The sequence below is a fragment of the Colossoma macropomum genome, unplaced genomic scaffold (assembly GCF_904425465.1).
Source record: "Colossoma macropomum unplaced genomic scaffold, Colossoma_macropomum, whole genome shotgun sequence".
Taxonomy (NCBI): domain Eukaryota; kingdom Metazoa; phylum Chordata; class Actinopteri; order Characiformes; family Serrasalmidae; genus Colossoma; species Colossoma macropomum.
The window spans coordinates 1,164,878-1,180,797 of record NW_023495660.1 but is presented as its reverse complement, the minus strand read 5'-3'; the positions used below and the strand labels follow the sequence as shown (position 1 = coordinate 1,180,797).

General features: G+C 37.8%; 1 protein-coding gene and 1 long non-coding RNA gene across 4 annotated transcripts in view; one reads left to right on the top strand and one right to left on the bottom strand.

The window, feature by feature from the left end:
- filip1l (filamin A interacting protein 1-like) overlaps nt 1-15,920 on the top strand; it is a 138,206-nt gene that overhangs the window by 86,392 nt on the left and 35,894 nt on the right. The gene's annotated exons all lie outside the window — the stretch shown is intronic.
- On the bottom strand, nt 3,717-8,738 carry LOC118802701. The gene is made up of 2 exons (XR_005006770.1): nt 8,585-8,738; nt 3,717-8,350 (listed from the first exon to the last, which is right to left on the bottom strand). It is a non-coding gene; the product is annotated as an uncharacterized LOC118802701 (long non-coding RNA).

Below are 15,920 nucleotides of genomic sequence, written 5' to 3'. Positions count from 1 at the left end.
CCCAGTAAAAAAAAAAAATCAATAATAAAGACATGTTTATGGCCATGAGCTTTATGGAGTGCACAGCTGTCTAAAAGAAAAACATTGATAGCTCAATAGAAGAGAGGTAATTAGGTTTTGGACTTCATCATCGTATGTGGTAACGTGATTACATATCTGTAACAGAATGCAGGAGTCTGTTGCTCAAACCACATGGAGCACACTCTTTGGGACTGCATTTTTTGAAAAATGCCTCTTGGTTTATTTTCCAAAAGTGTTGCATTGTAAAAACAAGCAGCATTTTGAGTGCTTTGTTTAACATGTTGACATATTCAAGCCTAGGTTATATGTTGTGCTTTATCTGTTACAGGGCCAAAAACAAGAATTTCAAGCTTAAAATGAGAAAGCCAGAATCATTTGGTATGATTTAATCATATCTTCATGGATGAAGTTGATCCTGATCTTGTTTGCTCTTTTGTTTACATTAGGTCTTAAGTCTAAAGATAACAGATGCTGTTTCTGCCCTTGTGCTGTTTTTCTTACACCATAATGTTTAGCTCATCTAAATAGACTTTACCATTCTTTTTGAGTCAGGGTGTAATTTTCCTTCATGAGGCAATTTCTGTGTGGCCCATCTTGTGTAATTTTTCATGTGTCAGAAAAACACAAAACAACACTTTTTGAAGAATGAACAAAAAATTAAATTTTGACTGAATTCTGCACACACATAGCAAAGAAGCATGGGAAAAATGTAACTGTGATTGCACTGGGCGAATGAAGAACCAATAACATGCCTTAGGATAGAGTGAAGAAGAACATAGTCAGTGCCAAACTGTCTGCAGTCCATAGATCAGAGTAATGCAGAACTACAGGAGGACAATATTCTACATCAAACTACATCAAACTAATCTCGTGCAGTCATGACCCAAAGGACACAACAATAATTAGAATGATCTGCTAAGGTTAGTCATACCAGTAATTTTAATTATCCATCATAAAATCATTTGATTTTCCTTTAAGAAAATTATGACTTGGTGAAACATGAAAAAAGAAATATTATTCCCCCTGAACTCTGGCAGACTGGAAGGAAGTGGGAGCCGGGTATGTTGCTGCCTAAACAGTGCTCCTGTGCAAGCTCTTGCAACCAAACTCGTATCCTGATATGGAAAGAAATAGAGGGAAAAGGCAGCAAATTAAGGTCTCCTATCAGTCTTGAAAGTGTTGAAAAAATGCACAGGCTTGGTACATCACTGTTGCATGACACTGATCACAGGCCAGCGGTTTTCTAGCAGAGACTGGTGAAATCTTTTTATCAAACAACAAATGTGAAATGCAAGTTTCAGCCATCAACAGGGGGCAGCAGGTGAAATCAGTGTCATATTGGACATTGTGTCCAATATGTTCAGGACAGTCCTTCCACATTCATACAAATATCACAAGATAAAAATATATTTTGGCAGACAAACAGACAAAGAAGATCTGTGTTTATTGAATATGATTCATTTTTTAAGCACTCCACTTCTTTGAATAGTTCACTATAAAAATCAAAGTTATATGATATGTGGGCTTATTAAGTGCTTTTCCCGTATAATATTTATTTTGAGATCAGAGTTGAGTTGGCAATTGGAGTATCAAGCTTTATTTCAAGTGTGGCAGCTGCCAGCCATGTGGCCATGCCCCTGCAACTGTTACAACTAGACTCTCAGCCTGATACAGTTTACCCCACATATGGGGTAAATTAACATTTCCACTTACACCACTTTTGGACTTGTTTGTTCACAGGAGGTGCTTGAAATGTATTCCAGTACAGATTACTGATTATCTGTTAAGAATGTGTTCTGTATTTTAACCCAAAGAATTCATATACAGTAATCCTATTATTTTCCATTACTTTTGGATTAACGTGTCTTTTTAAACACATGAATTCAAATAAACACAAAAGAAAAAACATTTCAGCAAGATGACTTTTATTTAACACAAGGCAAACAGAAAAAAAAAAGCGAAGGCATGAGCAAAGTATATTATATTTGATATAGGTGACATATAATTTACTGAATTTTAAGTGCATTGTGTTTACATTTATAAATAATATTTTAGAAATGGCATTAAATATTTTGATGAAGTTAATCAGGAAATAGAATAATGTATGTTTAGGTTGGATTAAAAAAAATCTAACTGAGTGTACAACATGCTTCAGAGAATGTTGGGACTAATATTGCATCTCATGCAAACAGTCACTGGTCTCATATTTAGCAAAACTGCTATGCTGGAAACATTTAAAACAAAAAAAGTTGCTAAATTTTTACAGTTTAAGTTGTGAAAGATATAATTCTGGTAAACTGGTAGTATATTAAATCATTATACTTCCACAAAATCTACAATAGCTGTGCATTGTTTAAGTTGTATTTTCACTGCATGATATATTTTCATTAAAGCGAGTAGAATTGCTGCATTGCCAACTGTTGGCAGGTTGAGGTGCAAAGAGCAAAAGTATACTGAAGATTTGTATGTTATTTCTAAGCCCCAAAGCAGCCTAAGATTGATTTTTTTTTAACTTAAGAAAAAAAAGTAATAACGTCCCGCGCTTTGAACACATTTTTTTTTTATTATTAACTGTTATATCTCTCACTCAGTGTATTTGAGTGTTGAATCTCAGCGTGTGTCTATGGGCATGACGCACACTTTTGGTTACTGTGCCATACCCATCAAAAATCTGATTAGACTAAACTCATCTGCATAAAGCTCGTCCAGAAGGATAAACAGCAGAGAAATCACAGTGAGCATGAGCGATTTGGTGCGTCAACCATGTATGCATATTATTGTCTCTCAGCACATTAATAGCATGTTATTACACAGTGTGTTTGATCTAAATGATCAAAAAATTTCAAAAGAAATAGCAAATCAGTTTGCTTTTTTAAATTATTTATTGCTGACACATGCACATGGAAAGGCAGGGAGGTCCCAGAACAGACCCATAACACCAAAAATAACTTACTGCAAATGGAAATAACTCCATTTTTGTAGTTTTTAATGTTGTAATATAATTTAAACATGCCAGTTGCTCTTTACATTTTATAATGAATCGACCAAAAGAAATGGTCCAAAATAAAGTATAGTAAAGTACGTTTTTGCCTTCTTCTGTAAAGTTACCATTTTTGGTTTTGCTCTGACAGCGACAATATGCAATATCAGAAACCAACCTGCACTGCAGTTCACACAAAATAATAACACTACAGTGATTAAATTGATGAAAGAATACATTTCTTTTTGCTGAGCTGAACAGTGGTCTGATGCTGCTGCTTCATCTGCCTTGATCGGTTCCCTTTCTGAGTCTTGGTTCCTCTCAAGGTTTTTTCCTCTTGCTCTTAGGGAATTTTTCCTTGCCGCTGTCACCCTTGGCTTGGTCTTTTGGGGCTTTGCGCTTTGTGACAGTGTCTGTTGTACAATGTAATACTTAAATAAACTTGACTTGTTATGCTTAGTTTTTATAAGTAGTTTGTTCTTTTTGCAGTTATTCAACAGGGCATCCACCCACCTTCTTTTTACTACTAGATTATTGGGTGCTGGCACACCACACACTGCCAGAACACCTTGGTATAGATTCTACAAGTGTGTGAAACAGCACAGGAGGCAGGGCTGGACTGGGATCATTATTCAGACCACACACTCATCATATATATTTTCAGTGTTTTTAATAATATTGTAACATTCTCCAAGAAACTCAGTGAAGTCAGGGGTCTAGTCCACAACTGAAGCGTTTATTCCAAACTGCAGAACAGCTCAAAAACAGCCAGGAAAACCCAACTGCCTAGCATGCTCTCTGCAAAAAACAAAACAAAACAAAACAAAAAAAAAAAACTTTTTTCCTTCTTCACAAAACCTGGCACCACACTTGTATTCAGGCTCTTTTAGAACAGAAGTCCATGTTTAGCCCACTTAAACCAGAATAAACATTTCTTTCTTTTTTACTGAACTACCTACATAGTTTAGTAAATGCTGAATGCCACATTGCTCTGAACTGATGTAGTCTCCTGACCCCAGGAGTATTTGGCATCCCCCTCAGCTCAGCTTCCGGCCTGTGCGTTGAATCTGATGGGGTGTCGAAGTCCCCTCAGGTCTCCAGGGGGCCATGGAGAGGATTCCAATGGAGTGATCTGGAGAGGCCTGAGGCGCTCTCTAGAGAGCGTTGGTCAGGTCCTCTGGGGCAAGGTTCTACCCTGCCTGATCTTCCAGGAATGGGGCCAGGCAGTCCCGATGCAGCAACATGTGAGGCCAGCCCCAAGAAGCTTAAAGTCCACTGTACGGACTAGGGTGTCATCCAAATCAACGATACAGGAGGTGAGGGACACTCCTTCGAGGACCCATGCCATTAGTCTCTTGAAGGTGGTGGGGTTGTTAGCCAGGCCGAATGGCAGAACAGTAAATTCCCATAACCCCCTGCCCAGCATTAAGGCTGTCTTGGGAGCTGCGTCAAGGGCCAGGAGACCTCCCAGTAGCTGCTACGTGGGTTAAGCATGCCAAACCAGGAAGAGCAGGACAGCCAGTCCAACACCTCATCAATGCAGTCTTTCCAGGTGACATGGGCAGTTTGCCCTGTTATAGTCTCCATTTTTGTCTTTGTGGGCCGCCAGGATGGATTGAGAGGGACGATTCCTTATCTAATGATGCTAATTGTTGAGCCAGCGTCAACTAGTACCCACAACTCCTTACCATTCAATTTACATGGCACCATAAACTGCCGAGTGTGGAGGTGGCTGTGGAGGAAATAATTCACGCCGGCAGCTATATCCTCCTTTACGGCCATTCCCTGCAGCCTTCCAGCATCTGAGTGCTCACTGAATACCTCCTGTGTGGGCACTCACATGCCCTGTCTGTTTACATAAATGACATGTCACCTCAGCCACTGCTCTGAACATCTCTTTATCTTAAGTATCATTGCAACCCACCCCCACAGCCTGACAGATTTTACTGTGATCTGTGGTCCCTCCATTTTCTTTGCCAGCCACCAAGCCACCCCTAGTCTCACTGTCCGAATGAACGCATCCACCACCAAGATATCATGGAAAGTCGCCGGGAACTCAGCATTCGCTTTAATGTTGATGTCTCTTTGAAGTTTATCTTTTTTTTTTATGATTTATTTATAGACATTGCAAAATACATAAATAAAGCTGTTCAAAAATTGACAAGATACAGGCATTGCATATTGTAAAACAGAATCTATCAAAGAAAAAAAGTAACAATAATAAGAAAATAATTCAAATTAGAATTAAGGAAAAAAAACACAAAGCACAATAATAATTTAAATAAGTACAAAAGTACTATTAATAGTAATTAAAGGAGGGGATCCCCATATTATACAGACAGCAGTGAGGCAAAAATAGTATAGAAAGAGAAAAAATTCACTTGGTAGAAACATCAAGCTGTATGTCGTGTATATGATCTAAAAAGGGCTGCCAGACTTTAAAGATTTTTTTTATCTGAACCACGTAGATGTTGTTTAATCTGATCAAGTTTCATAAATGCCGTGTGAGAGGGTGGGTGGGGCTTTCTCCAGTAAATAAGAATTCGCTGTCTTGCAAGCAGTGTCAAAAAAGCCAAAGTGAGATGGCACAGAAAGGCCTATGGGTAGAACTCCGAAAAGACCAACCATGGGAGAAGGGGAGATATTAATTGATATTACAGCAGAGAGGGAATCAAAAACAGATTCCCAAAATGAAGACAAGGAACTGCAGTTCTAAAACATATGTAGGAGATTAGCAGAGCTATGGTGACACCTATCACATCTAGGGGGGTCAATACTAGGATAAATACGAGAAAGCCTACTTTTAGACCAGTGCACTCTGTGAACAACTTCACACTGCAAAATACAATGATGAGCACATATAGATGGACTATGGACGCTTAAAAATTGCCTCCCAAGACTCTGTCTCTATATTTACACCCAGGTCCTGGTACCGTATAATACGTAGAGGATGAGTGTTTGAAGACTGAAGAGTGAACATGGTGTGGTAAAGTTTAGAAATAGAGCCTTTTATATAAGGATCTATTTTTAGGATTGCATCTAAAGAGGAGGGAGGTGGAGTGGCTGGGGAATTACTGATATTTTTATGAACAAAGTCCCTTACTTGTAAATACTTGAAAAAAAATGAGCCCTGGGCAGATAAAAAAATTGAGATTAACTGATCAAATGAAGCAAATACTCCATCAAAATATAGATCTTCCACAGAAAAAATACCACATCTTGCCCATACTGCATAGGCGTTATCGGAAACAGAGGGAGAGAATAAAGGGTTAGAATGCAGTGGAGAGGACAGAGGAACAGTCTGAAATCCATAATGCCATGTAAACTGGACCCAAATTTTTAATCAATTTTTAACAATATTATTAGAGTATTTAATATGAGAAGAGTATACAGGGAGACAAAGAAGGGATGCAAGAGAGGCCAGAGAGCACAAAGCACTCTCCATATGCAACCAAGGTGTCCAAATGTCCTGTAGAGTACCAGTGTAACATCAACGGGCCAGACCCCCTAAATGCTTTGTGAAATAACTTTCCAGATCCTAGTTTTTTTTTATTCCATATAAACTGAGAAATAAGTCCATCAAGTGAAAAAAAAGGATTTGGGAATAAAAATAGGGATACATTGAAAGACGTATAAAAACTTGGGAAGAACATACATTTTAATAGAATTATAGAATAGAACGATCTTGGGAAGAACACACATTTTAATAGAATTATAGAATAGAACGATCTCAATCTGTTTTTCAATAGATTTGATCACTCACCCCGCCCCTACACAATTACCCCTGCTGCAGCCCCCGTCTTCTGGACTCTACTTCCCCATTGTGGGACTAACAAAAGATTATCTTATCTTAAGATGAGTCCCCTGAAGAAATGCATTTTTAGTACCTAAATGTTTGAGGTGGCTAAGAACTTGGTTATGATTTATGGGTGAATTTAGCCCCAGAACATTCCAGGTCATAAATCTAAGTGCACTACTTGATGCTACCACACTATTTGGACTTGTCATTAGGGTAAAGCAGTATGGGGAGATAGTAGAAAAATAGTGCCCCCATAAGCACAAGGTATAAAGAAGTACAAGGGGTAAAACATTGAGAATATAAAAGGGGAGGATAACAGGAAAATAGAAAGCTTGTAAGAATTAATGATAAAACGAATAATGACGTAATTTAGAAACAATAGTGTAAAGAAGTACAAAACAAAACAAATAAGCCAACTGGCCAAAAACAAACTTGAGCTCCAGGTCCAAAACTACCACAAGTGCGAGAAAGAACATATGCTCAACTTAAGTCAACATGTATTACTTCCTATACCTTAAGGCTCTAGTCCCGAACACAGTTAACCTCGGATGAAACATGACATCAAACTTACAAAAGCTAAGCCTTAAAAAGATATTTTAGAATCTTGCACACAAAGTTTTATATCAGCTTGAGTTACAATGCAAGCAATGCGGACACAATATTAACTTTAGTATAACAACAATAAAAAAAGCTAACCAGAACATTAATTTAAGGGAAAAACGCAGCTTAATTACAAAGAAAGTTCAAGCAACAATCCATACGGCAGTTAATGACAGGATGAAACAACTGCAACTTCGAAGCTGCCGTCTAAGAGGGCCAGTTCAACATACTCAACTGGGAGCAGAGTATACATCGGAGCACGAAAAAAAAGAGGTGAAGATTTGGTTTAATTCCCTGAGTCCAGAGCCAAAGCGCGTTGGAGCTCTGAAGGAAGTTCTCAGCCTCTGATACTGATTGCAGCCATCTTCTTTTGCCGGTCGGCAGTGTAATTCGCAGCTCAGCGCTGTAGTCTTCATATATCTGGATCTTGTGGCCCTGGTACATCAGGTACCCTCGCTTACATGCCTCACAGATCACCAGTTCTTTGACCTGATAGCGGTGAAATCGAAGAATAACAGGCTGAGGCTTCCCCTGCGGGCCCACGTTCACCATTCCGCCTCTCCAAACTAGCTGTGAGGCCATGCCAGGAACGGTTCACCCCCAGGTTTTTGGCATATAACCACTGCCTTGCTGCTTTCTTACACCTTCTTTGAGAGTACATACTCTTCCCCCCTGGCCACTGGGCCTGGTTCTTTACTGCATATTTTCATCTACCCATGGCCTCACCTCCCTCCACCACATGGTCCTCAGCTTGATGTCGCCCATCTGAGGCTCAGCCAAAGCCTCGGGCTGTGGCGAGGCCCGACAATGTATCCCCGGTTCTTGGCCACTTCTAGGCACCAAAGTGACATTCTCTCCAAGAAACTCGGTTGTACCTCCCTCTGATTTAATGACAACAGCACAACTGTTCTTAAATGAACTGATTAGGGTTTTATTCCTAAACGTGAGAACTGTAAAATAAAATAACAAACACATGTACAATTGAGCATAAATGTCTAATTTACTCCAATATTAAACCCTTTAATCTTAGTGTCAATGTTGTCTTTGTTTACTTTAACTTCGTTTTAAAACACCTTCATTTAACCGTTAGCTTTACACGAACATATAACTACATGTATATTAGCACTAGCAGCAGCAATGCAATATAAACTTCACGTAAAATAAATAACAAACAGAACACAAACCTCATTGGCTGCATTAAATTCACAGGGAGGGTATGGTTTCCCTTGTAGTGCTCCTTGACAAACGTGAAACACCTTTAAAACACTTAATTTTAACCCTTTTAACGGCGTGCAATACGAGTTCTCCGCTATCCGCACCGTCCGTGCATATAACGGGTCCCCCCCCGGAAACACTTGCGGACATATAGTTCCGCCTCAGTCCTTAAAGTCCTTAGGGGGTAGGAACCAAAACAAAACGCGCTACTGCACTGCCCAGGTAGGCAGTTACATCGGTGTTTATTTCAAACTGCAGAACAGCTCAAAAACAGCCAGGAATACTCAGCAGCTTAGTGTGCTCTCTTTTTAAAACAAAAGCACCCATTTTCTCCACAAAACCCACCACCACACTTGTTTTCAGATTTTACTTTTAGAATATAAGCCGTTTAGCAACTACTTAAACCAGATAAATGTTTCTTTTTCTTGTTACTGAATCACCTACAGAGGTGATGCCATAATATAATGGTATTCTGGTTGCAAATACATGTGTACAAATTTCTAATATGGTGCTAGCATTAGGCAGTGTCACAGGTTTTAAATAATTTGTACGTAACTATGTCCAGAATGATCTTTTCCACATCTCTGTAGACCAGTGTTAGTGGTTTTGCACCACTAAACTCTCAAAAATTATTTTATGCACTGCTACCGAACTCTGATATCCTGGGGCATTGGCTGGGCATGTAAAGATCCAGGGCTGAGCCCAGTTCACTGAAGAATTGTTTGGGATTTGAGATTTACACATCAACAGTAACCTAAAAATCTAAAAATGTTGACTGCAGTGTCTTGTAAACAAAATTATTTAAAACAAAAAATAAGAATAGTGAACAGAGATATTTCCCAAAATGCCATATGGATATATATTCACTGAAAAACTTGTGCAAGCTCATTACAAAGCGAAGACACTCTTGATTATTCTCCAGCATTTGCTATGAACCAAATTCAAAGTGTTTATAGGCTTGTAACTCCTGCATAAAAGAAACACAGGATTTTGAGTGTCACTTTGGCCAAATGCTGCTACAAGAAGCACTTGGAGACTACTTGCATAGCATGATTAGATGAAAAAGTTTCTCTGAATAAGTGAAATGCTTTGTTATCATAATTTCTCAAGGAGGGAGGAGAGCAGTCTTGTAGCCCTCTCTTGATATTTATATCTGATAGCTAGGTTCCTGAAAGCAAACACAATGATCCTGAGATAAACTGGCTAATAATAAATTAGCCATGGTATTTATTATTATTAATATCTTGTAAAATGTCCTTTTTTTTTGCTATGAAAAATTCTGCACTCATTGTACTCTATAGAAATGTAGGCTATACAGGGTATTTTGATCTCAAGCAACACTAGCATAATGTCATACTTTTACTAACGTTATCTAAATAATTAAAAATGTAATTTTTTAATCACTACCTAGTAACTTTTATTTGTATGCTTCTTGGTTAGAAACAAATAAAGGATTTAATATTGATAAATACTGTGTTGTATGTTGTTTTGTTTTTCATTTTCCTGAATTGATTTTTTGCTTAACAGTTGTGATGGCTAAAGGCAGAGATACAGCCAATATAAAGGTGCTGTGTAGAGCGTGCAGGGAGTCCTACTTGAGCATACATGGGGAGCTAAGTTTGCATATTTCTTCTCATCCTTTTTCTTTCTATTTTCTGCACATAGGTCTTTTCTCACTGTACATTTCTAAGTATTTCTAAGTATTTCTAAAGACACCTAGAGCTCCTAGGGCTCAGAACGTCTGTAAAAGCAGGCAAGAATCTCAGTATGATAGCTGCTGTTGCACTAAGTAAGTTCTGTGAACTCCTGTTTGGATCTAGTGTGTTTGTGGAAGCTGAATAGTTGTAGTTGAAGACAATAGACAGATCACAAAGAAGCGTACACTAATGACTAAACGTCTACTTCAGAGCAGTGTCTCATCTTCAGCACCAAATACATCATTAACCATGGGTAGATAAACATTGTGCCTAGCTATTAACAGTTATGACAGTCATGGGTTATTAACTTGAGAGAGTGTGGGGGTATCATATGCACTTCATTCAGGATAAGCTGCTAAAGGTGTGAAACCTGTTGAGGAGGAGAGAGGAGGTACCGCCTTGGTCAGCTGGTTTGGCTATAATTCTTTTCTAGTCTTTGATGAATAATGTCATGAAGATTTTCTCATGAGCTGGTAATTTATATTTGTAACATCATCAGAAAGATTCCAGTGACCTTCCAGATACTTACTAACTTACTATGGTGTGACATGGCCCATTGCTGTGAAGTAAACTAGACCACATAATGTAAGCTCTTTACCAAACATAGACACGTTTTCACAGGCAGATTGATGCCTACTCTTTTTAAGCCCAACTGGGTTAATATATTTTTAAATCACAGCATTTAAGCATTCAGTCATGTTTCAAAATTATTTCTGTAAAATCTTGGTTTTATGTACTGTTCCTACCTTTCAAGTAAATCTATAAACGATTAATTTCTCCATGCAATACTTGAAGCTACACCATGAGATGAAAATGGCTTCAACTAAAAATCGATTTTTCAGGCCTTTTTATCTTTTATTTTATTAGCAGGAATTAGTTCTGTTTACCTCATACTTTTGGATGAATAAGGAAAGTTGTGTCTCATTCACAAACTATAGATGTGCTATCACTAAGTCAAGTCAAAGTTTATTTATATAGCGCTTTTTACAACAGCCATTGTCACAAAGCAGCTTTGGGAAAAAAAAAAAAAAATCAAGATACAAGCCCACATGAGCAAGCAAATGGCAACAGTGCCAAGGACAAACTCCATAAGAGCCAGAAGAAGAAACCTTGAGAGTAACCAAGACTCATAAGGGGAATGCATCCTACTTAGGTTGACAGCAGATTGCAAAACAATAACATAAGAGCAATATGAACAAAGAATAAGGTTTTACCATTAAAATAGAGAAAAGGGGAAAAAAACAGCTTGTCATTGTACAGAAGTATTTGGATTAAGCAATTAAGCAACTGACTACTGTTAGAGGTAATGAGAAACAGATCTGTAAAAATCAGTCACTGTTGCCAGTGAAAACCAGTAGCTGCTGCTAGAAACATATGAAAGAGAACCATGAAGTAAATACACTTAGAAGCCTGTAATGATGATCTGTTAGTATGAATATGAGAAGTGCTCGGAGTATTGTGAGGCAGGTGAAGCCTACTGCAGTGAACATCTACGATTAAATAGTTCAAGTCTGTGCATGCGCTAGTATCATCAGAAGGGTCAGTGGCATTCAGACAAGGCTTTCTGAATAGCATAGGACACCAGAAAGCTCAACGGTGGTCAACTACTCCAAAAGATTATTATACAATGACCAAACAACTGGTCATTGTTATATATTTTTGAACATGTAGTAGGCTCTTTAACAATACAAAGTATAAAACTACACTGTACACTACAGTAGGCTATTTAACAACAAACTGTATAAAAAACATTAACACAGTTTTGTATGTGTATGTGTCCTTACACTTGCCTGATCTTAAATAAATGTGATCAGTATTCTATGAAACACTTGTTCTGGGTGTTAATAAAAAAAACCCCTTAGTTATCTTTCGGTATACAGGCAAGCACTGGTTTAAAAGAGAGGTGCTTCGATGCAGATTAGCTGGAAACCTCAGTGGTGTGATCTACAAGCATGCAATGTCTGTAATCTTAATGCTCCATCCAATCTTCCAAATCTACTTAAGCACCTGAATATGGATAATTTTTCTCATATATTTATTGACATAAGTTTTGAATTGAAGCATCTGATTTAGGTGGACAAATCTGAATCCAACCCTAAGCACATAATTGGAGGTGCACACACACACAAATAAACACACACAAACATCACCTTGATCATTTTGCTTCAGATTCAAGGTACATGTTTTCATTTTCTTTCTGCTAATCAAACTCCTGCTGAAAACAAAGACTTATAATTAAATAAATAGCACAGCAGTGGACTAAATTATATAGAATTAAAATAAGTTTATACTTTTATGCTGAATATGCTATTGATAATGGTTTTATTACACTCTTTACATTTCTTAATTAAAAAAAAATGAGACAATGTTGGCATTAAAACAACATTGCAATAAACATGGACAGCATGTAGATTCATGACAATGTAGTTTATTTGCAGATACTGCTGTCCAAAAGAAGAATCAGCACTACTTGCCACTTGCTCTATATTCAGGAAACCTGGGAACTCAACATTAGTTTTTTTACTGATCAAACAAAGACATGATTTGGTATGACATTATGAGACAAGAAGCTGTAAAATGTCCTTTCATCCAAATGGTGGTTAAGGTTGTTAGAATTACAATAGAGCAGACTTCCTGACTGCATACATCCTAAGTATGTCATAAGAATTATAACTATTGGATCTTCTTTAAGCCCAGAAAAACAACTGTATATTAACATCAACACATTTCAGTACTACTTTGTCCTAAATTCAGATCAAATCTCTCTAAAACTAGCTTATGTACAACTGCAGATCTTTAGACTGAACATCATATTCTGTCAGTCCTCAAATTATGAGCGAGAAATGCAAAATTAGCACAATCTTATTAACAGCCCTGGTCTTGTTGACAACATATCCCGCTTTACAAAAGATGTGCTCTGCTGTAATCGGTGTGGTGGGTTTTGGGTTACCTTTTATCATGTTTCTTCCACCACGTCAGTAGCCCACAGTCTTTTTTGTGTGTTTTTTTGTTGGACATCTGGCAGTAACAATGCTTTGTGTCACTTTTTTGTTTTTCTACTGGTGATATCAGATCATCTTCTCCTGCTAGCTTTTTGTAACTTTGCTCTACATTTAAATGATCCGTCACCTGCCACAACCATTATGTACCCATCCTCTTGTTTTTTTTTTTGTTACCACTACATGACTACTGCCTGAAACAAAGATCAATGACAGCAACTAGGATGTAAATACAATGAGCCACATTCCATTATGAAGTCCAGAGTGTATTCAGTTTTCTTGGTGAAATCGAGATCTGAAAAGTATAGCTATGACAGGTCTTTGTTGTTCTAGCAGATGTGGGGTTCCACCATGTGGAGGTGCTTTGAATCAGCTCCTGACACCTATCCTATATTTGATCTCAGTAATTCATTACAGAGAACCATACCAGTCATTTTTTTCATACACTCTTAAAGAAGATGGTTCTTTAAGGGTTCTTCAGTAAAGAAAATGATTTCATAGAGAACCATGAAAACTCAAAGAACCCTTTGCATGATTAAAGAGTTCTTTGCATCATGAAATTGTTCTTTAGACTGATAAAGAATGTGCTGTAGATAGTCTTATACAGAACCTTTTTAAAAAGGGTTCTATATAGCACCAAAAAGGCTTCTCCTGTTGTTACAGGTTGTTCAAGCCTGTAACAACAGAAGAATCCTTTTTAAAAAGGTAACATAACCTGCAGAACCATCTACAGCATATTTCATTAATCTGAAGAACCCATGCATGATGCAAAGATCCCTTTAATCATGCAAAGGATTGTTTAAGTGTTCATGGTTCTATATAGAACCATTTTATTTACTAAAGAAGCCTTGAAGAACCATCTTTTTCAAGTGTGTACACAAAACTCTTTGAAACCCTTGACCTGCAGCAGCTACATTAGGCCCCCAGTACTCTGTAATGAAGTAGGCCAGTCAAGTATGATTTGTAAAGAACTTCATAAATCAATTGAGTTTTGATTTTCGATAATTTTCATTAAACCAATTCTTACTATGATATTTATAGACATCATGCCGAGTACTGTGAAGTTAAGAATGCTGTCACTCATTTTTTTGTTTGCTTTGTTCTTCAGTTTCCAGTGCATTGCATGACTAATGCTTGTGAACAGTATGTATGTGAGCTTAAAATTATATGAAGACTCAAAAGTTCAACAGTGTTTCATTTGCACTTTGTCTGTTTCACAGCTGAGAAACTGTTTTCAGAATGAACAAACACAAAACAACAGGACACCACTTCATGCCTTTTGAGGGCTTGAGAGAAGTGTATATGTGTGTGAGAATGAGAGGAAGGGGGTGAGGGAGAGGGAGAGAGACAGAAACAGAAAATAATAGGTGAAAAAGATATCAGAATTTATCAGCTGGAAAACAAAAGGATATGGTGTCTTGATTTTATTGCTCACATGGCTCACAGGACAGCAGATGATTCAGCCATTCAGAACAATCAGGAGCAAGGGCCACATTTACCAAAGTCAAAAAATAAATGGCATATTGTTTATATCCAGGACTTCAGTGGTCCTTAATGACATTCATATGCGTAAGGTAGGCAAAAATGAACTTGTTCTATAAACCAAAGCCCAGAGCAGCAGACTGTGTCAAAGAACACAAACGCACCCTACTTTTGTTAAACCTGCTCAGCTCTGCCCTCATCTGTCCTTTTAAACAGTGTATGGATGTACACACACACACACACACACTTGCTGTGTCTTAAACAGTGAGATCATTTGGGCAAAGGGGGAGAGAGAGAGAGAGAGAGAGAGAGAGAGAGAGAGAGGAGCCATGTGTGTTTAATTACAGGACAGTGACATCATTGTCAGGTAATTGGGGTCCCAGGCACAAAGGCTTTTTATGCCCTTCATGTTCTCTCTGTATCTCCCTCTCTCTCATGTGCAGATACACAAAATGTTATTCTTATCATTACTTAACAAAATACAGTACACATTATTCAGAATTATTCATTCCAAAAAGTGATCCACAAACTATACACTCTTTGTAAGTAAGTGAGTAAAAAGCAGACCATTAACAGAACTAAAGGTATTAAAAGGTTTTAAAAAAGGTATTAAAAAAAAAAGGAACACATTACATGACAACTGAGACATCATGTGAAAGTTCACATACGTTGACACCTATGACACATACATTCAGTCTCGTTCCATTACAGACAGTGATTTACATGCTTGTGCATGTGTTACTAATTTGTGAAAGAACAGTGGAAGTATGGAGTCTCTGGCAGTTATGATCATGATTTCTTATATGACACAGATAGTAAGCATAAACAAAAGTAGTAACAATGGAGAAGTTCTGCTTTACCTTATACTTTGTTGTTGGTTAAGAGTTACAGATAGCGCTTCTGGCTAGCTGGAGTTTTTAAAAAATGGCAGAGACGATGTATGACGATTCATTTGAGCAATCTATGGATTGCACTGTTTAGTGCTACTCATATTTAGTTTTTTTTATTCTGGGTACCCTGGCATAATGGGTAACCACTTTCAGCACAGGTACTTAGGTATGATACAGTTCACTTGGTGAGGTAAGTAACGACAAAATGCGTAATCACAGATCTGCAACCATGCCACA